Genomic DNA, 22,010 nt, shown 5'->3' on the forward strand with positions numbered 1-22,010 from the left:
TAAGTTATTCTTGGATAATGATATCATAACCGCCTCACAATCGAGATTCAAACCTGGAGACTCAACTGTTTACCAGTTAACGAAATTATACCCAGTGATTTCCAAAGCCTTAGACGATGGAAGATTGTTCGAGCTATATTCTGTAATATACGCAAAGCGTTTGGTCGTGTTTGGCACGAAGGTTTACTAGTAAAATTAAAGTCAACAGGGATAAGCAGTAATCTTCTGGATTGGTTTAGAAGCTACCTTAGCCATAGGAAACAAGCTGTAGTAATTAGTTGTTACATGTCAAATTATAAACCTGTTCTAGCTGGAGTCTCTTAGGGCTCAGTTTTAGGACCTCTGTTATTCCTTTTTGCTGATGATACTGATGATCATAAACACCTAGGACTGTTTTGTTTTGATTTGTTGTTTTGGTTTTTTTTCTTATTTTCTTATTTTTTTCTAATTATTTTTCTACTTAGTTTATTTGTTGTCTGTTTGTTGTTGTTGTTTTTTGTTGTTTTTGGTTTGTTTGTTTTTTGTTTTTGTTTTTGTTTTTTTTGTTTGTTTTTTTTTTTGTTTTTTTTTGGGGGGGTCAGGAGGATGGAGAATGGCACAAACATATTGAATATCTTGTCCGTAAAGTACGCCCACTGATTAACTGCTTGCGTAGTCTAAAATATAGGTGAAATAGACAAACGCTTGAAATTATGACAAATCTTTCATCTGACCCATATTTGACTATTGTGATAAAATTTGGGCTAACTGTGGCACAGAACAAGTAAAGATTCTACACTTGGATCCTCCTTGAACTATATGTGGAGCAGAACGAGGAGAGAGTCATGAATAACTTTGCAAGGAAACGGGTTATTGCTTATTGTCTGACAGACGATATCTCCATAAACTATGTATGTATTTAATGTATAAAATGGTCAATGGGCTGACTCCTAAATACCTATCTTTATTGGTCCCGCCTGATATCTCCACCATAACAGGTTACAACCTTCGCAACTCTAACGACGTTCAGACATGCAGGGCGCCTATCCCCGTATAACCGATCTTTCCTATCTCCTGATGTTCAAGCAATGAATGCACTTGATATTAATATTAGAAATGTAGATTCCTTACCTAGATTTAAGCAACTGATTTCCACAGAAATCAAGCTTTCTTCAAATTTTACATGCATTGCTAGTCATGGCCAGGGACGCTGCCAAATTATTCTAGAATTGGGCTAGGCTGTAATGGCCTAAAAGCACACTTATTTCACAGATACCAGATTGATGATCCCACTCGTTCATGTGGCCATAACAGAGAAGATGCTACTCATTACTTTCTGTCTTGTCCCCATTATGCCAGTTTTGAGTTGACAAATTTTGAGTGCGTGAGTTTAGTTTTACGTCGCACTCAACAATAATCCAGCTATATGGCGGCGGTCTGTAAATAATCGAGTCTGGACCACAAATTCCAGTAATCAACAACATGAGCATCGATCTGCGCAGTTGGGAACTGATGACACATGTCAACCAAGTAAGCGAGTCTGACCACCCGATCCTGTTAGTCGCCTCTTACGACAAGCATAGTCGCCCTTTATGGCAAGCATGGGCTGCTAAAGGCCTATTCTAACCCGGGACCTTCACGGGTCACTGAAATACAGTCGACACCATTACTACAGTACTCTATTTCTGAGCTCCCATAATCGAGAGACTGGCACTCTGTAATGCAATGACTTTAAGCTGGAATATTTCAGCGTCTGTTGTAACTGTTTGGTTTGCACATTGAAAAAAATAATTTTCAAACGTCGTCATGTTTTACCACCATCACTATAGAGTCATTAGGACAAATTGGTGAAGCCTTCCAAGAGATTCATCGTAAAGGTTCATAAACACATGATCATAATACAATCGGAATTGTGGAATTTATTTGACTTTTAGAAGATGTTTCTTATGGATTTGGAAAGGGTTGTATTTGTATATTGTCAGGCAAAAGGAACTATACCGAGTGTGCTGTCCATGTGTTACAACTGGCTGTGTAGATGGTCTCTGAGGCCTGGACGGCACCCCTGTAATGTGAGTGAGTAAGTTTAGTTTTACGCCGCACTCAGCAATATTACAGCTATATGGCGGCGGTCTGTAAATAATCGAGTCTGGACCAGACAATCCAGTGATCAACAACATGAGCATCGATCTGCGCAATTGAGAACCGATGACATGTGTCAACCAAGTCAGAGAGCCTGACCACCCGATCCCGTTAGTCGCCTCTTACGACAAGCTGAGTCGCCTTTTATGGCAAGCATGGGTTGCTGAAGGCCCACCCCTGTAATGTAAATATACATCATCAGCTATGAATGGAGAGTTATCAGAGATGCACTTCCTTCAAGCCAGTTACATTACTTGGGGTAGATGTATTAATGATAAAAATTTACAAACACATTCATTCCAAGACACATTCCCTCGAATATCAATCGCATTGTCCTTGTCCGGATAGTTTGGTGTTCAAATATGTCCAATATATGCAGACGATAAGGTCAGTTTACTTGTTCATTTCTTATCAGTGATCTTCTAGAACATAAATGTTTAACACAAATTCGAAAACGAACCGAAGTATTAATTTCCTGAAATTTATACATCGCCAGGAGCGATTCATCAAAATATAATTAACCTGTGGCATCAGGATTCATTCTCTACTTTGATTTGAGGGCTTTAGACAGTGAGAATATTTCATGGATGTACTTACAGTTCAAACGGCACAGATTGTCATACTAGTTACCGACAGTGTCACAGACAAGGTTCAGGATCAGGGGACAAGTGCCCTCACAGTGGACAGTGCTGGCTGTAAGGAAAGATGGGTGGGTAAACTAGTTATCCTGAGGTAGGTCTCTCAGTGAGAGCTTTTGTTGTTTTCCCATATTCACCCAAACGTCTATATTATATTATATTTATGTCCAGAAGACTTGTATGTACTAGAGGTAAGGCAAAAGCATTTGGATGAGGTAGGTTCCTTCACAAACCAACCATGGGCGCAATACTGACAAACCAAGCAATATCTGAGTGAACTTTGGATTAGAAAACGTCTGGCACAGAGGAAACTACGAAGATAGATTTAAATATAACTGATAAAGTAAGCATACAACTCACCGCACAGCGCCACAACAAGAACAGCAAGAATAACAGCCCCTTTCATCTTGATGCTTCTTTTCCGAATAGGATCAAAGCGCCGAATAAGACTCTACTCTCTACACTACATAAGACTCACAAAACGCCCATTGTAATAAGATATAGCTCCTCAGTCGATTTACAACTTCGTCCGTCACTGAAGTAAACATAAACGTCATGTTCAAGTACGATATGGCGATCAGAGGATCATTTTTATTTCCACATAACAATAATCTCATGACCAATGTATCAGCTCATTGACAGTGGGTCAAGTATGGATAATAAACATTTTAACTCGCAGGCATAATGCCTGGAGTGAAATGTTACATTTTCAGCACAATGAATACATATTCGTCACAAAAAAATAAGCTCAGGTATTTTCAGTGTAATATATATTTATCAATCACGATAGCGAGTAAAAATAAAAAGTATGGCAGCTTTGAAGGCTCATTTGGTCAACGCACAGAAGTGTAGAAACTTGCATTCGTGTTCATGGTGGTCATACGCGACATAGAACATTGCTTCACTGTCCGAAACTGCCTTGAACGTTATAAATGAAAGTGTAATGACTAAACATTTGTGCAATGATGTCAGGTTGAAATATTTCGATGTATGTTGTAATTGCCTTTCTTTGCAGATTGAAAAAAAAAGTCAAAACGCTGTCGATATTCAACCATGATCACTATATGTCATTATGACAAATTAGTGAAGCCTGAAAAGACAAGCATGGGAGGCATAAAGGTTTGATGCATTTGTTACAATTCCCTATCTTGAGCTACATATATGGTTCCGTGTTTCGCAGATGCAAATTGTATATTTGTATATTCTCTATGCTGCACAGCCCTATTTGCGCTACAGTTTGCCTGTGCGCAGATGCTCCTTGCATTTTGTCATGATGTGTGTAACCGATGGGCTTTCACCTGGTATGATTTCAGTTGGATAATTGTTTATAAGCACATGATTATGGTATACATGAAATTGTGCAATTTCGCTTTTAGAAGGGATTCCTTATGGATGTGGAGGTCAAAGTGGATTTACAGACTGTGGATCTGAAGGAAGTATAAAAGGTCTGTACATGAAAGAGTCGTTAAAATCAATTACGTCTACTTAAGATATGGTCCAGATTATAGTTGAGAAAATATTAGGGATTTCAGGACTGGCGTAAGACATGAATTTGTGACTTCTAGCATGTTTGAAATATTGTAGATCTGAGTCTGAAAATACATTGTCATTTCTATTTTATTCCAGGGTATATTTATGCCCTTTCATTGTGTACTGTTACACATGTGATTATATTAATCACTCTGAATATGTAAAAGCATGCCTTTGGTTTATTTTAGGGAATGTAATATTGCCACCAAAATAGAAGCAAAACTCGGGATGTATTCTTTTCATTTGCTCCTCAGCATATATGCCGTGTATGAGTGGTCTTACACCCGGTAATGAAACAAAGCAAATGAAATACTCTCAACAAGCTGGCGCCTTGTACCTGACGTTCTCACACAGCATAAAATGACTTACAATACTAACGAGGAGACATTCATACCACTTCAAATATTTTGTATGGACTTGGGTCATGTATAAATACCGTCATTTCAGTCCAGTCGATACTCTGATTCTGTTCGGAAGAGAAGCTCCAGCTCAAGAATCAAGATGAAGGCTGCTGTTGTTCTTGCTGTTTTTGCTGTGCTGCTGTGTGGTGAGTACAATCATTCCTTTATCAGTTATGTTCTCATGACAACCTACAAGAAGAAGTTTCAAAGGGATTATTTTTGGCCAGTGCTACCAAGCATGTTCGGTCATAGGTAAGAGAGGGGCGGTAGAGTAGTCTAGTGGTTAAAACGTTCGCTCGTCAAGTCTAAGACAGTTTCCATTCGCCATATGTGTGAGCCAAGTTCTGGTGTACCTCACTGTGATTTTCGAAACAGTATGTCACACCATGTTTTACAAAAGTGAAACATCCAGCAGCTGTAATTCATCAAGTTAACATGTTGTCAAGACTGAGTGTAAATGATTCGTGAGAAGGACAGGTCCCCATATCAGCTTCATGTAAGCGTGGAGACCTGTAAAGATTGTCAAGACTGAGTGTAAATGATTCGTGAGAAGGACAGGTCCCCATATCAGCTTCATATAGGCATGGAGACCTGTAAAGGTTGTCAAGACTGAGTGTAAATGATTCGTGAGAAGGACAGTCCCCCATATCAGCTTCATATAGGCATGGAGACCTGTAAAGGTTGTCAAGACTGAGTAAATGATTCGTGAGAAGGACAGGTCCCCATATCAGCTTCATATAAGCATGGAGACCTGTAAAGGTTGTCAAGACAAATTATTTCCGTATCCAAGGCCATGGCCCATATTACATAAGGATTTTCACATATATACTCAAGCTGGTGTTGTTACAGTTATGCAGACTCTGGACAAGACTGGAGAAGTCTCTAATATCAGGAAAACAAAACAATATTTATGGCAATAATCCCGTGTTCGAGGGACCTGTCTAAACCATCAAACATATATACTGAAGACGTAATATTTATTTGTTGTATTTCTTATCCTAACGACGTTGTATAGAAACCTTGCTAGATTTGATATTACATTTTTATCCGTTCTTGCCATACTTCTACCAAAATTGTTCATAGAGGGGTTATTTCTCACACTATTGTGTAATTATTGCCTTCTTTCAGTTTCATAACGCAGATTATCAAGACGTGAAATTTATCTCCTACAAAAGAGAATTTTTACGACGACAGTATAAGCAAAACCTTTCACTAGCAGCGTGTGGAAATGTGTATGGCAATAATCTCGTGTTAGAAGGACTTGTCTCGTTTAACGTTTTAACCTTCATCTCTCTCTTCACAGCCAGCACTATCAACTGCGACTGCTTGTGTCCCCGCCTCATTGACCCCGTCTGTGACACCAACGGCAACTACTACGACAATGCGTGCCTCTTGGGCTGTGTTGAGTATGTCCATTAGATTCTCAGATCATTTGCACTACAGCATCGAATTAGCGTTTGGCTCATGTGACAGATAAAAAACAAATCCCTGTTATGAAACATACCCGTGAAGGTCAAGGCCAGGGTAGAATAGGTCTTCAGCAACCCATGCTTGCCATAAAAGGCGACTCTGCTTGTCGTAAGAGGCGACTAACGGAATCGAGTGGTCAAGCTCGCTGACTTGGTTGACATGTCATCGGTTCTCAATGGCGCAGATCGATGTGCATGCTGATAATAACTGGATTCCCTGGTATAGACTCGATTATTTACAGACTGCCGCCATATAGCTGCGGCGTAAAACTAAACTCACTGTTATGAAACCACAGCGTTATACTTCCTATGTAAAACACCACGAGGGTCGTCAGTCAATGTGAAATGTTAACACGAGTGGTAGTTGTCTTGCTGCAAAAGACATGTCTATTATAATAATAATCACAATGATCTGTCCAGTACTGAAACATACGCCTAATCCCTATGCCAAAACATAAGCCGTGTATCATTTCAAGCCGTCACCGTGTCTGGTGAATTGAGCATAGATGATGTGGAAGGATGCAATTTTTGAACTTTAAACCCCAAAGCCAATGCAATATAATTATGTAGGTACGTACGTACGTATAGTGGCGGAACGACACTCCCTGACAACTCATTCCTGCTTGACAATGGCAGTTCACATTACAGGACTGCCGTCCAGGCCGCAGCGGGCGCCTTCACTATCGACGGTTCATCCTGTGTTAGTGCTCGGAAGTAGATGACCTTCACCTCAAACCATTGTCAGCGACTGCGGCAAAGGAGCATTTACTGGTACAATAAAATTTTGAATTCTTCCATCCATTCGTATCGGTTTCATGGTTAGTGAGTCATTTATATATCTTTAGCCCCATAAACGTGCACGCGGTAACACTCCTGCTTTTCAAAAATCCTACTCGGTATCACTGTAGACGTTTTTTAAAGTGGTCCTGCATCATAGTTAGCGTTAAATGACAATCATACATGATAGTGGCCACACGAATACGTACAAACAGCTAGCTGTGGATACAGTAACGTGCAGTAAACATGGACAAAGTACTGTGACCATCTGTCCCAGTTCACCCAGCTGTGAGTGGGTACCTCGTAAGGATGGGAAAGCCACATTAACTCTGTGCGCTGTAAGAGTTGAAGGATCCCCAGGTAGTTGAGATTGAAAATACTATGTGCCATTGTGATGGACATCCAGTGATCGAGGGGAAAAACCAAAGCGTCCTTGAGCATTTGAACTAACTGGATATCGGCGCTATACAAATGTCTAGTCGTATCGTATACATGTGCAAATTTCACGTCATACACCACTGAACGGTCAAGGGCGAACACTGTACAAACAGCTATAGTCAGAAGGTATAAATAATGAAGTGCCCCTACCTTTTGTGATGAATATAGTTAACTTCAAAAGTTGAAAGTTAACCAAATTTCAACATCACGTGTATATTAACAAATCATGTTTTGGTACAATGACAAAACGTCCTGTATGTGTAACCGTTCTGAAATTTGCCACACAGTTGTGAAATATAACCGTGACAACATTGCAACTCTAGGTGAAACAGGATTCTCAAGTAGATTATGAGCCGATTAGCTGACAGGGTTGCTTGCAACCCGAATTACAGGAAGTCTCCCTGTCCTAATACTCGGATTCAGTTCCTTATAACACAGAAACCATATTTTCGACAAAATCGGGGCCCATGTTTCATATACTACTTACACAAAGTGTGGGAACACCCTACAATTAGGTAGTCATACGAGTGAGTTTAGTTTTACGCCGCACTCAGCAATATTCCAGCTATATTGCGGCAGTCTGTAAATGATCGACTCTGGAACAGACAATCCCGTAATCAGAAGCATGAGCATCGATCTCCATTGAGAACCGATGACGTTGTCAACCAAGTCAACGAGTCTGACAAGATCCCGTTAGTAGCCTCTTACGATGAACAGAATCGAGGTCATCATTAACTTACCATGGCAATGTCATTTGTACAGCGAGTGAGCGAGTTAATATTTAACGCCACATCGCAATATTTCAGCCATATCATGACGAGAACAATGTATATTGTAAAACCTGTCGACGAAGGACAGTAAATCAACTAGAACATCACAATTAGTTAATTCTAACGTGTAAAGTTAAACTAATCATTATTCGGACAATACAATATAAAAACAAGCTACAGATTGCCAACAACTGAAGGTAGATCACCATACTAGGGACCACGGGGACTTTCAGTTCCTTTGCTTCCTGCATTGAACCCTAGCTTTACACCATCCCTTTAAATGTTAGCAATTCAGTCACATTATTAAATGTTAGCCACGAATTAAAAATACACATATAATAAGATTAAAAACAGTGGAAAGTCTACATACATGTACTTTGGACTGTTTTGGGACTTACGTACCCTCTCAGGAGGACAATTTTACAATACTTCAATCCCCTTTGAGGGTACAGCCACTAACAATTCAAGTTATTAATCCAAACTACCGATCATTAAAATACATCTGTTTACAGAAGATATTACTCAAAATTCAACCAAGAGATCGATTTTTTAAAATCCAACAACTAAATGAGCACCGACAGTTAAAAAAGACCCTTATGGGTTTTTATAGTAACTTACTTATCCCTTATGGAGAATTCAACACGGTCAAGCAGGATATGCTTGAGCGTGACACAAGGGATACTAAACGGAGGATCCTCACCTTTCAATAGGTATGCACGAGGGGGGGGGGGGGTGTCTTGTATGACCAATACGACATCGTCGCAAAATGACCTCTTCAAATTTGGACTGACAACCCAAGCGGATATAACCAATGTAGGGTTTTATTTCATGTAGTTTATTGATACCTACTTGGCTGTCCCACTCTTCATCAGATCGCTAGTGTAAGTTCTAATGCTAGCTTTGAAGGAATAAGTGATGTCAGATTTGTCGAGTGCTGCTTTGGCAGCAACATCGGCCATTGTATTTCCAGAAATGCCAACGCGTTAAAGAACATGTAAACCTATTGTATGTGGAAGAGACTTCCCGTGCAGCTTCCCTGTATGTATCGAGGGGTCGGTCGTGGGCGGCATATCCTCCCATTTTAGCTGTCTAGTGATGGAATAAAACAGGCAACAGGTGTTATACACAAAATGTAAAGGATTGCTCAGTACATGTAAAAACTGTCGCACACTGTGTGCTTGTCGAACTTGTCTGTGTCAAACATTTGTGTACAGGATAGTCGTAGAGTTCTACTAGATATTTAACTGTATGGACTCGCGTGGAACAATGTGTGGTTGGTAAAGGACGGGAGAAGTCAAACTCTAATATACATGTAGGAATCTAATGTCATTTGTGACAAATAGGACATCTACTCAGATTGCGTATGAGAAATGCATTAACGTATTTTTGGAGAAATGTGTGAAGTTGTGCCTTCAGTTATGAACTTGTAAAAAAGGTCGAGGGAGGAAGCTGTAGCGTCGAAGTTTTGCAGTGCGACATTGACATACTTATAACCGTTTGCTGTAAAGTGGACACATTCTGGAAGGTCACCATTTATTACAAAGAGGCATGTCTACAAAACACAAAACAGTGTAACTCTTAGTTCGAGCAACAGTGAAGGTCTGCATGTTGGTCACTCGCAGTTGCCAGTCTTGCCGTTATAGGTTTTGCTTGTATCCGCCGTCTTGCCACTACAAAACAAATGGCAGAACATGTGAAACATTGTACAGAATAATCTGTAAATATCGGCTTTATTAAAATCTAATGTTTGAACACTGGATCCTTTGGTATGCATTTATTAATCTATGTAGGAAATGCATGGGAGCTAGGTTTCACATCCAGTATATAGAATGGGGCGGTACAAATAGCCCCGAAAAGGTCAACTATATGAAGTGAGGCTTGTTCACCGTATTCAGTTCAGAACGTCTAGTGATTCTTGAACAGACATCAAGATATCTCGGTAGAATGAACGCATGAGGTGCGTTTCACGTCATAGTAGTTTAGAACACGTGTTGGATATACACCTACTCAAATTTCGGAATTGTCACGTAGAATCTTTCGCAAGAATCGAAACAGCGAGTTCAGGGTCACACCTCACTCAGGAATATTGTAGCTATATAACTGCGTTCTGTTCATCGCGTCTGGATCCGCTAACCTGATCAACAACATGATCATAGATCTGCTCAAGTGGGAAACTATGACACGGCAACAAGTCAGGGAGTTTGACCACCCGAAGCCGTTAGTCTCGTGACTAGATCAAGTTTAGCGGTAATAGTTGGGGGGAGGAGGAGCAGATGAATACGAGGATGGCCGACATTTACTTCAGCTGAATTCTAGTTAAAATATTCGTATGTTTTAGCTTTTAAAATACATTCTGCTCCCGGATGGACGAGCAATATGGATCAATATATTCATTAACTACTGTATACGATGCCCTGGTGCTTATTTGCACCTTTCTAATAGTAAGAGGTTTGAGGAAGTACGTCATGCGTTGAAATGGTGGGGCGAAGATGCCATAGTAAAAATTTGATATTTGAGTCAATATAGCACGTACGTAGTATGTTTGTTTAACTGACAGTGTTGCGACTGCTCAAATTTTACCTTGCAAACTAAATTGTAAGAATTTCATTCAAGTGAGGATAAAAGTTGTTAAACTATTACAGATTCAAATCTTCAGTATTGGTTTGTATTACTAGCGGGGTAAGTGTAGTAGTTAGAACAGCGAAACAATTCACCTGCGATACAGGACCCTACTTGCTCTCCGAGTCTGAATGTACATAGACCCTTTTAACAGAAACAAGGTATTTGAAACTTGTTTCACAAACGAATTTTCATTGGTACGTTTGCACCCAAAACAGATTATCACACAAGAAAACTGCTCGTATGTGCTATTCTTGAAAGAAATACCAAATTTACTTTGATGGAAAGCTGCAGTGGCAATTTGTACTTACTCGCATTTCAGGTCACACAGACTAGGATAGGGGTTCCCTTCCGTATCGCACACCTGGGCCTGGTCGTCGGTGATGACTTCACAGTCACAACCGGCTGCGCCCTTACCTGCAAAAATATAGTACTTACTTCAAGACTGGTTGCATTCGTGGGGCATACGCCAGAAGTGAGTTAGCTGGATTGTTTTTAGCAATATCCCAGTGATGATAGCAGAAATGTGCTTCGCACATGTGTGGATTCGAACAGTGGTCATCACGAGTGAACGCTTTAACCACTAACCTACCCAACCGCCTGTATGGCATAAGCACAAGTGGTGGTGCACTGTCAAAACTGTCATTGATGACAATGTCTATAGAAAGTGGTCACTGTAACAAACGTTAAGTTTTTTATTACACTTAAAAGCAAATGGCTGTTTGGGTGCCACCAGAAGTGTGTTCTAGCGGGAGTCAGTGCGGGTTGAAATACCAGATGGGAATTCAACCCACCCCCCCAAAAAAAAAAAAAAAAAAAAAGTACGACAGACTAATCCCAAATAACATGTTAGGAAACATATCAACGTAATCCTGATATATCCGAGTAATGTTTAATTGTAAATGAAATAAGGAATTTTCCTTATGGTTTAGTATAGCTGGAATATTGCTTAATTCACAAAACGGCTTGGGCGGAAGATAAAATGTCGTTCAGGGCAGTGTATGAAACTGTCTGAACCAGTCATTTGATGCCCATGGCAACTGGTGCAGAGACAATGCCATTCACAGAACGTTGCTTCGAATTATGGGTGTAAAGAATGTAATTGTAATTAGTTGGAAGGAAAGATAAAGAAAGTGTGTAGATGTAAGGAAGGCATCACAATGCACATGTTGTCCATGCAGGCTAAATGCACCAGGGTGTGCAGTGAATCATGACAGGAGTGGCTAAAAGTGGATTAGTAACTCTCCTTGTGAAAAGTAAACATGCGCGACAGCATATTTAACAAAACGGCTTGGTCACTGAAGAGCATTCTTTAGACCAATCACGTTTAGTGTTAGACAAAAAGGGTAGGCTGATCTGTGCGAGTTCCGGTTTGATTGATCATGAACTCAATACATACGTCGTCTCGCTTCCACAATCGTAAATTGTTTTCAAAATATCATCCATAGCCTGATATATATATATACCCATGGAAAATACATTGGCCCAGAAGACTGGTTATACAGTAACTTTGCAAGCCCACTATGTAACCAGCAAGTGGTGGGCCCCCGGGCAGACTATTTCCTGCACTGGTTCAGGGACTGCTACAAAACTGACAAACTATCGCTAAAATTTGGTTTGGTGTCCGAGACTGGTCTAGTCGCAGTAAACATAACAACTTAGGGGTTACGTCAGAACGCAATTCACCTGCACCCTTTCTTAGTAATCAAAATTCTAAATGCGTCACAAATTTACGAGCAAACCTCGCAAATGTATTTAATGTTTAATGACATGCTGAAATAACAGAATTTTAATTGTCTTTTGAAGAAACGTTATAAACTCAAAATATAGTGACAGTGTACTTCTCGACCCTAGGTTCATGAACACTATTTGAAAATACTCACAGATGAAAAGAAGGGCTACAACGGCCACGATAACTGCAGTCTTCATTGTTTCAGGTAGGCTTCTTACAACCTTGGTAGTCAGGGTCAGGTGTGAACCTCAAGGTATTGTTTCTGTATTTATACCCTTGAAAGCAGGACCGCGTTATCTGGATAAAAAGGGAAGTCGGATAGACCATTACACTTAGCAGCTCAGTGTGTTAATATGTCTGTCAAGAACACAAAAATCTGAAAATTACTTTTTAGTTCTTCGTTGTGTTTGTTATTTGTCAAATCACATTCTATGTAACTGAAAAATGTGTTTAAAATATGTTTCATTTTGAACCACCTTTTTCATTTCCCAGCCCAAAGATAAGTGGGCTGTTCCCTGCACGTGCGAGTGATCGCAATCGTGAAGCACGGGCTGCACGTGCTCCCAGTACAAGGTGAAGGTTGTTGGTAAAGACGACAGAAGCACAGTTGCCCTGGGTTACGGGCCAATGAGTCGTTCATCACGGGTTTGAGTCCCAGATAATTCTCAATCATGATCCTTGAAGTTCACCAGAATAGTTACTAAATGTAAGGTTATGACGTATTTAACTTATGTTTAACATTGTGGAACACCCGTGAGTACTCTATCGGCTTGCGGAGTGACGCCATTGTGTGTTTTCACGGGAAACTTGACAAAAGAAAGATACGTTGACATTCTAAATGGTCACCTTCTTCCGACAGCACAAACATTGTGTGAAGATGATTGGATTTTCCAGCATGATAATGACCCAAAACACACTGCGCGCTACACAAAACAGTGGTTGTCGGGCGAAAATGTTCAAGTTTTAGACTGGCCCAGTTACAGCCCAGGCCTAAACCCAATTAATAATGTGTGGGGAGTCATGAAGGACAGAATAAACCAAAAGGGACTGAGAAATATTGAAGATATGAATGCCGAGGTGGTCCAATATTGGGATACCCTGTCACACGATTACCTACAAACTTTGATGGGTAGTGTGCCTAGGCGTATTCAGGCATGCATTGCTGAGCGAGGAGGTCTAACAAAGTACTAAAACAAGACTGAGACTGTAAAAGGATGATGTTTTAACATGTTTATGTAAGTAAAACGCCAGAAGTTAATAAACGTAATGGGTTACATGACGCTACATGATTCTCAATAATTTCTGGGAATACTATATACTGCGATATATGGTTAAATATATTTTTACAATATATATTCATGAGTGAGAGAGTTCAGTTTTATGCCCATTTTATCAATATTTCGGGAATATCACCTCGGATGGCACCAGAAATAGACTTCACGCAATACAACTATGTGGGGAATCGAACCCGAATCTTCGGCTTGAATAGAAAACGCTTTAACCTTTCGGCTACCCAACCGCCCCGTAAAATGACTCAAAGGCGAAAACAAGTTAATAAATACGAGAGTGCAATGTTACTGTATTGATATTTGTGAATCCATATAAATAGAAATGGTCATTCACTGAGGCCGATGTCATTTTAAACTCTTACGTCGATAGATCTACAACATATTTTTCACTTCTTGCGAAGTCATTGTTTGTTTGTTTGTTAGTTTTGTTTTGTTTAACGCCGCCGTGAACAACATTCCAGCTATATGACGATGGTTTTTATATAGTCCAATTTGAAACAGACGGTCCAGAGATTAATAGCATGTGTATCGTCCTAAGCAATTAGGATGATACATTTGTCCTACAACCATTCCTCCAAAACTAGGGAGGTGAGGTAAAGATCAGAGGTTAAAGCGTTCGCTTGACCCACCAAAGACCGGGGTTCGATTTCCCATATGAGCACGTGTGAAGCTCATTTCTCGTGTCTCCTGTCGTGATGTCGCTTGAATATTGCTAAATGCGGTGTGAAGCTAAACCCACTCGCTCACTCAACATTCCTCCAACATTAAGCCAACACGACCTGTTGTACTTGTTCACTGATAAATATGTAAACACCTCTCAAGTGTAAAAACAATGTGTCCCACCATTACAGATTCTAAAAGTTAATTACAACAATTATATTTAGCTAGCTACCTAAACGGAGATCTGGCAGAAGTGTTTTATGACAGTATGTGACTCCCTGCCGATTATATTGACGTCAAAGTGTCACTATAGCAATCATTACTTACTGTTATTACACACTACACCGGCCAATGGATACTGACATTAACAATATGTACCATAAACGGAATATCAGCCACCACATAATCACAGTATGTGTTGCGGCAGAATGTCAGTTATACGATATTGGATAGAAAGTAGGGCGGTTTGAGTTCCAATCCATCCCGACAGAATTACACATATATGAACAGAAATATAGCCTTGATGTCTACCACCGAGTGGATATAGAAGTTATAATCGTATTTAATAATCAGAATAATTGTTTGTAAAAGCAATAGCCATTGCCCGATTCCGACTATATTAGTCAGTCAATAGTTTTCAATATGAAAACCTTAAACGCCCATATTGATGACAGTTTACGAGTGCATTGTATCATAGTGAGAGAGCGAGTTTAGTTTTACGCCGCACTCAGCTATTTTCCAGCTATGTGGCCGCGTTCTGTAAATAATCGAGTCTGGACAAGACAATCCAGTGATCAACAGCATGAGCTTCGACCTGCGCAATTGAGAACGGGTGATATGTGTCAACCAAGTCAGTGAGCCTGACCACCCGATCCCGTTAGACGCCTCTTACGACAAGCATAGTCGCCTTGTAAGGCAGGCATGGCTTGCTGAAGGCCTATTCTCTCTCGGACCTTCACGGGTCTGTATCACAGGGTCAGTTATAAATCTAAACATTGTATAACGGGTACGTTTCTCCGTCTTATGGCATCATGAACAAACACGTCACGGCTGATATAATTTGGTAAAAAAAACTGGGGGGGGGGGGGGTAGAAGTTTTCTGGTTATAAATCTTTACAGGTCTAAAAATCATACTAGAATATCCATCTGACTCACAAGTAATATGCATTACATCAAACACTATTTTTACTGATCATTGTGAACTTCGATGATAATCTCCATAGGTTTGTTCAACTAACGAATAAAAACCTGAATACAGTCTGTTCTTCTTTCACTAAATACACGGGAGGCAACAATAGCTTTGGTAAAACGTGGTTCAACCATTTTCCAACTGTATCATATAAGTAGTGACTGAGTGTGGTTTTACGCCGTTTTAGCAAAATTCCAGCAATAGCATGGTGGGGAACACCAGAAATGGGCTTCACGCATTGTATCCATATGGAGAATCGAACCCATCGTGACAATCGAACTCTTTAACCCTTGACCTACCCACACACCACACCGTCTACTCTAACAACATACTTTCATAATCGCAAGCACATGCAAAGGTACAGCAAGTTGTCAGGTAAACACACATGGAAACCCCTTGCCAAAAACCAAACTGGGAAAGTGCATCATTATGTTTGGTCAATTCTGGATTTGTCTTGTCCCTCAAAATGTTTAAAATATAACGCTTAGAAAGCATGTTTTCCGGGATACAAGTGACCTGTTCTCCCCTTGCTTGGCGACATTAGACGACTAAAGTGAGAGTCAGCTTGTCACTGTGTATTACCAGTTCCCCCACGGTCGTTTCCCAGTTTTTTCTCACAGATCATCCTGGTGACATTAGTTTCAAATTATATAGTTTCCCCAAAGTATTTTTAACACTTTGGAGAAAAATACACTTAAAGCGAAAATTGCAACATAATGAGTCTAACGTGCAATATATCCCAGAGCAAGTGGGCAGTAAGTGCAAGATGACAAATGTCAGATCAATTGCTCCATTAGAACATGATCCACGTGGGGTAATCTACGGATCAGGCTGGTGAGGTTAGTGAGACATGTCAGTGTATAAAAGGCAGGTAGGGCCTCTCCTCTCTACCCTCCATCATCTCCCACACTCACAGACAGAAAGTACGTACTGCGACTGAACATGATGAAGACAGCGGTTGTTCTCCTGCTGCTGGCAACATGTGTGTGTGGTAAGCATACGTTTGTGTTTTTGTCAAGTTAATATAGTCATTAATACAGCAATATAGTTTGTCATAGTAACTATGTAAGTGCGACGAAAATAACAACCACTCACCGCTTTAAAAAGACTAAGGAGATCGTTGCAGGTATACTGAACAGCAAAAGAAACGCAACGCTGGCTTTTTGGTATGTTTTAAGTAAAAGACATAACCATGAACGCTTACTTTCATCAGGGATAATCTACAACACCGCATACAGTCTCCCTGCTTTTATGAGGTTTTTGTTAGAAATTTTCTTTCTTTTGCTGTTCAGAGTACGGTCAAACCCCGTTTACTCGCACCCTACATATCCGGAAACCCCGCCTTCCGGACGATTTATATGTGAAACGAAACTTACGTTCATTAATTGTACTATTGTAGTCGCTTAACCGGACCCCGCGCTTCCGGACCCGGACGGCGAATTTCCAAACCATTCTTACAGATTTCCTTTGAAAAGTGATCCAGTTATCCGGAAGGGAGATCTATGCAATGTGCACGTGTATGTGTCACGTCTATACCGTTTACCGCACGACTAGGTGATTTCACTCTCAATCTGTCGGAAGGCATTTGATGTGAATTCATTAATTAGCCATCAGGACACGTGTCACTCGGGTTGTTCATTAGGATTTTTCGGGTGTGGGAACATCTCATTAGTAACGAAAACACATGTAGGATTAAGGTAAACTACACTGTATTTGTATTGTATTTAAGTACGCCTACCATACGTATCACGGTGTAGCAGTTCATCACTGGACTGAATGAGCTGGCTTTAAGGACGCCTACCATACGTATAACGGTGTAGCAGTTCATCATTGGACTGATTGAGCTGGCTTTAAGGACACCTACCATACGTATACCGGTGTAGCCGTTCATCAGTGAACTGCGTGAATACGTCTGGTTTTACGCCGTTTAAGTAATTATTGTACCCATATGGGGAATCGAGCCCGGACCTTCGGCGTGACGAACGAGCGCTTTAACCACTAGGATATACCACCGCCACCTCAGAGCACATTGTGACGCAAACCTAAACAGATTAGCGTTTACAACGTAGAGAATAGCACAACCATGACATGACAATAATATTATACCTCTTGATTAGATGTCCAGATGTCGTAAAATTATTCTGTATAAAGAGTGGTATCTGGCGACCTAAAAAAAACTCAATAAACACCTTCTGTCGTCAGCCTGTAAACTTCAAAACGTATCTCACCCGTGAAGGTCCGGGGTAGGATAGGCCTTCAGCAATCCTTACTTGCCATAAAAGGCGACTATGCTTGTCGTAAGAGGTGACTAACGGGATCGGGTGGTCAGGCTCGCTGACTTGGCAGACACATGTCATCGGGTCCCAGTTGCGCAGTTAGATGCTCATGCTGTTGATTACTGGATTGTCTTGTCCAGACTCGATTATCTACAGACCGCCGCCATATAGTTGGAATATTGCTGAGTGCATCGTAAAACTAAACTCACACACTCCGTACCCAGATACACTCTCTAACCACTAGACCATGACCAAATGACATGTAGCTTAGAAAACATGGACACGCACACATGTAAAAACCGAAAGTGACTGTGCAATGCCTGTACTACGACATAAACTAATAAAATACATATGTTTCTGTTTAATGAGACAACTCAACTTCCCTTCTGATCCATATCTTCGATCATCGAACAATTTCACTTATCTGCGTCCGCTTATAATAAAACCGTACTACAAAGATATGAAAAATATGGTAACACATACTTTCCATCACTAGTGTAAATACAGCCGGTTATTTCAGCTACGGGTCGTATCTGGGTACGGAAGGTAGTGGTTCGTTCCCCGCCGGATTACGACCAGAAAGGTAAACGTGGTCACATACACACGCATGCACGTCGTTATATCAGTGTGATTGTTTTGAATTGACGTTTAACCCCGATTTACACATCTCAGATTTTAATTGAACCCATGCTTTATGTTTAAGCCAATTCCTTGCGAAAGGAATGCCCATGCCCTAGGATTCTGTGGCCCGTTTGTGACGCCAATGGGAACCTCCACAGCAACTCCTGCATCATGGAATGTAGGTAAGAACTAAGATACTGACTTAATGTATCATCATTGGTTATCAAGAGCTTATTTTCGACTAACTGAAACTTTAAACGATGAACGTGCTTTTTGTTAGGAGCACTCAGACATTCATTGATGAGGGTTGTGATTTGCGTTGTCAGCAATACGTATTTAACGAATTTATATTCCAAGGCAAAGGATAAGGGTAAAAGATGGGACAAGGAGGGAACCCTTGCCCTTGATCCACAAAAAGATCAGGACAGAACCAATTTGTTGACTATCGCCATCTCTCAGCATTGATCCCCTATACATTATATGATCGAGATCAGTGGGTGGCAAGCACTGTCAATTGTCGATGGTATGCAGCACACGGACCCTCATTCTCGAAACGTTCGTAGCCTTAAGAATTCTTAACTTTGACCGTAACCAATGTGTTAAGAAAGGGCTACGAAAGTTTCGAGAATAACTAGCCAGAACCTAACGCCTAGTGCTTTTGGAACAAGATCGGCGGCTAGGCTCTCTGACTGGCTCATCGTATCTCGGGTTTGTTATGAGTTATGAAAGTTAGTTGTATGAACAACACCACGTGCCGCCAGCATGCGAACAACAGAACATAACATACAATAATGGGGCGCTGTGATAATACAGATCGGTATTTAACCATTCACTGATCAATTAGAAAATACCTTGCCGTGAAAGTATGGTGTGTTTGATTTCTTCTTGATATTCACGTCTTTCAGAGGCCATAGTATAACAGATTCTTATTTAATTCGTAAACCTCTCCAACTACTACCCCCATATATGATTCAAGTTCATAAGCACAATGCTTCTCACACTATTGTGGAGTACCGTGATGTCTTAAGTCTATATATTTTTAAAGAATAAATAATCCACTGACCAATCGGGTGGTCAGGCTCACTGACTTGGTTGACACTTGTCATCGTATCCCAATGGCGTAGGTCGATGCTCATGCGATTGATCACTGGATTGTTTGTCCCAGACTCGACAATTTTCAGACCGGCCCATACAGCTGGGCTGTGACGTTAAACAGCCACCAACTGACTACTGTTATTGTTATTGGCGATAACATGTCAGGCTCGAGAATACAAGAAATGTGCTTCTCAAATTGTACCCACGTGGGTCCTCGGCGTGACGAGCAAGCGTTCTTACCACTAAGCTACCTCAGCATCCCTTTGGATAAACGATAAGCGGGTAGACAGGATCTTTGGTTGCCTGATGTCAGCACACTGTGTCAGCACTGAAACCTACAACCCATTGCTTACAGTTGCTCACTTAACTCATAGTACTATTTTAGTGGAGGCCCCTAACACACAAATAACATACTGAGTAGTTTGGTAGTTACAGTGTTACCTGTGTAGGTCATTGTTACCCCTCGCCGATGTTACCAAGATGACCAACAGCCAGCTATTTACTAACATAGACGGGAAAACCATGTTGGATGGACTAAAACAAACCAGCGATTGTAAACTGTAACTGATACATGTATTATAGTTATCGTTGGGCTTATTGTTATAGTTTATGGCACTAAGAATGCAGTGTTTCAGCGACTGTAACGGTTTCATAGCGTTTGTAATTATTGCTCATATGTGATTTTACGTATGTAGTCTCTGCCTTCTTCATTACTAGTGCCAGTAAAAATTACTGGTCACTTCTCTCTATATATCTTCAATAAGACTGCGGCAATCTCTCGTGAGTTAACATTACCACTCTCTCTCTCTCTCTCTCTCTCTCTCTCTCTCTCTCTCTCTCTCTCTCTCTCTCTCTCTCTCTCTCTCTCTCTCTCTCTCTCTCTCTCTCTCTCTCTCTCTCTCTCTCTCTCTCTCTCTCTCTCTCTCTCTCTCTCCATCACTCACTTCCCCTCTGTGTTTCAGAGGTGGGGAGGAATCTAATGCCTTCACTGTGGACAGGGCAAACTGGAGGTGTGTCCCCGCTTAGTTTCCCGGAGCCGTCCCGGTCCAGCTGCAAGCAACTCAACTCTCTTACCCACGTCTATTCCGGAATTAAATCTGTCGTTAAATAAAACTTTGCTAAAATGTAAGAATGTCCTTATTTTTTTAAGCATTTATGTATCTTATGGGTTTCTTTTCATTTCATTCATCGTCCTGATAGTCCACAGATATAATCATGGAAACAGTGGTTGTACATTGTTGCATTAAACAACAAACAACAACACAGAACGGCTTGGGCCTAAGAGAAAATGACATCGTTCATGGACTGTTATCCAATCCATCTTCAAAACGAGGAAATTCCACCCACTGGAGGATATACACATCTGGAAAAAAGTATTGCAACAGCATGATTTTGGAACTCCGCTGTTACATACACCGTTGGTGTTTTGTGGTTATGTCAATAATTGGGATAAACCTGTATTTGTGAGATACATAGAGTATTGATGATAAAATGACAACAAAACTAAATGAATTTTGTTACTTTTTCATTCGATTATGGTCATTTTAAAACGACCGTACAAAACTCACAAAACAGGTGACAGAATAACTATGGTCACAGCAACACGGTACTGTTGGTCAGACGTCAGTGGAGCACTAATGTCACTAGAAAGAATGTCGTAGTACTCAAATCTGACATGAACCTCAATATCTGGGCTAGGAACTGTCTGCAGGAACAACTGCAACAACACGTCTCCTCACTGACAAAATAAGGCGTTTGATTAGCCTTTGCGACAATTGGTTCCATTCCTCATGGAGTGCAACATCGAGGTCTGCAAGATTTTGAGCTAAAGGTCGTCTTTATCGTTTCTACGACCCAACATGTCCCACACATGCTCAACTGGATTCATATCAGGGCTTCCTGCAGGTCATGGTATTATATCAATGGCTTCCTGACGAATATAATCACGAACCAGGACAGATCTGTGGGGTCTCACATTATCATCCATGAGAACCGGCCTTGTACGCAGAGGGTGGTCATCAAAATGTGGAACAACGACTTGCAAGATGTCTCTTTGATACTTAACGCCATTGCCCCTTACAGTCACCAGTGGCAGTTTACAATCGTAGGAGAAGCATTCCCATACCATCAATGACCCGCCGCCAAATAGGACGTGTTCCGTAATGTTCATCTGTGTGTAAGCAGTGGCTTTCCGTCGCCAAACATGGGTTCTGCTATCTCTCATGAACAGTATGTTTTTTAACCAGTCAATTGTTTCTACGTGTCAATACGCTGTGAATAGACTTGCAGTTTCCGGGAATATAATACCATTTGATCATGTTTTTGAACCAGTCAGATTACTTACTTCTGGTTTACAATTTGCCCTAGAGCATCGTCTGAAAAGTATGA

The 22,010-nt window shown here is 40.8% G+C and overlaps 1 long non-coding RNA gene across 1 annotated transcript; it reads left to right on the forward strand.

The window, feature by feature from the left end:
* The first annotated feature begins 16,467 nt into the window (after window positions 1–16,467).
* On the forward strand, window positions 16,468–20,751 carry LOC137286808 (uncharacterized). The gene is made up of 3 exons (XR_010957002.1): window positions 16,468–16,621; window positions 18,610–18,709; window positions 20,585–20,751. It is a non-coding gene; the product is annotated as an uncharacterized lncRNA (long non-coding RNA).
* Window positions 20,752–22,010: the final 1,259 nt, after the last annotated feature.

This window comes from Haliotis asinina, chromosome 6 (assembly GCF_037392515.1).
Source record: "Haliotis asinina isolate JCU_RB_2024 chromosome 6, JCU_Hal_asi_v2, whole genome shotgun sequence".
NCBI lineage: Eukaryota > Metazoa > Mollusca > Gastropoda > Lepetellida > Haliotidae > Haliotis > Haliotis asinina.